The sequence below is a fragment of the Phytophthora infestans genome, genomic scaffold, assembly GCF_000142945.1.
Source record: "Phytophthora infestans T30-4 supercont1.4353 genomic scaffold, whole genome shotgun sequence".
NCBI lineage: Eukaryota > Oomycota > Peronosporomycetes > Peronosporales > Peronosporaceae > Phytophthora > Phytophthora infestans.
This window is the reverse complement of record NW_003304327.1, coordinates 1-1,242: the sequence shown is the minus strand read 5'-3', so window position 1 is coordinate 1,242 and position 1,242 is coordinate 1. Positions and strand designations below refer to the sequence as shown.

The following is a 1,242-nucleotide window of genomic DNA, read 5'->3' as shown; positions in this document are numbered from 1 at the left end:
CATGCATGATAGATTCGCGGTAGATCGTTTGGCAGCGTGCATTTATCGCTGGCGCGCGTCCAACTTTCTTGTCAGTTTGAATTGTGTTGGACATGTTCAAAGGCTGGGTGGGTGCTAGACGAGGTGTGTGCGAGGCGCTAGCTGGTAAGAAGGCGTACGGCGGTGCGGTTTTGTGTGGTTGCGTGTGTACTCGTTGAAAATGCAGTTTTGGCAATGCGGTGCGGTGGTAAGCTTGGCCTGCTTCTCCTATAGCTCAGTTGGTAAAGCGTGCGGCTGGTAACCTCAAGGGCCCTGGGTCCAACCCCACTGGGAAAGCTTTCTTTGGACCCCCCAACTTATGGTCGCCAATTGGTTCCTTTGGCTGGCCAACCTTCCCCCCTGGTCCTTCCAACCACTGCATCGCTGTCCCACCACCTCGCACTTATTCCCCCCCCACCGCCCCCATGTTTACTTGCTAACAGGGTTTATTCCGTCAGTCAACTACTGGCTTGCTGCTACCGCCTGACGGTAGTGTGCTGCTTTTGTGCTGACCCTCTTGACTCCTCTTTTGACTGGCTGGATGGCTATGCTTTTCCGATTGCTAATTTGACTACTGTCTAGCTCCCGCCGGAACCAATGAGCCTCATCCACTGGTGGTCGCGCTAGATTCCACTGGCCCAGTGCTCAGGCCACTGCCAGACTCGAAAGCACCGACCTGGAACGGGGTCGCCTCTGGTCGAACCCTTTTGTGCTTTCTAGAGCGTGCTAGTGACCTGTGCTGATGCCGCATGCATGATAGATTCGCGGGTTGTCGTCTGGCAGCGTGCATTTATCGCTGGCGCGCGTCCAACTTTCTTGTCAGTTTGAATTGTGTTGGGACATGTTCAAAGGCTGGGTGGGTGCTAGACGAAGTGTGTGCGAGGCGCTAGCTGGTAAAACGGCGTACGGCGGTGCGGCTTTGTGTGGGTGCGTGTGTACTCCGTTGAGAATGCTGCTTTTGTGATGGCGGGGCCGTCGATAACCTTGGCCGAGCTTCTCCCTATCCGTCACTTGATAGAAGCGTGCGGGTGGTTACCCTCCTAGTTTACTGGGATCATCACCCCGCTGAGCAAAGATTACTTTCGGAGCCACAAAACTACTTGGCGCCCAACTTGCTTTCCTTTTGCGTTGTATAGGGTTTACGAGTGGAGTCCTATCCGACCACTTGCAATGGTGATCAGAGCAGACTTCGCAAGCAATTTCGCCACCCTCACCAGCCCCCCA

General features: G+C 54.8%; 1 pseudogene across 1 annotated transcript; it reads left to right on the top strand.

The window, feature by feature from the left end:
* The first annotated feature begins 242 nt into the window (after window positions 1-242).
* Window positions 243-315, top strand: PITG_31922 (annotated as a pseudogene). Its single transcript has one exon. The product of its transcript is annotated as a tRNA-OTHER (tRNA).
* The last annotated feature ends 927 nt before the right edge of the window (window positions 316-1,242 follow it).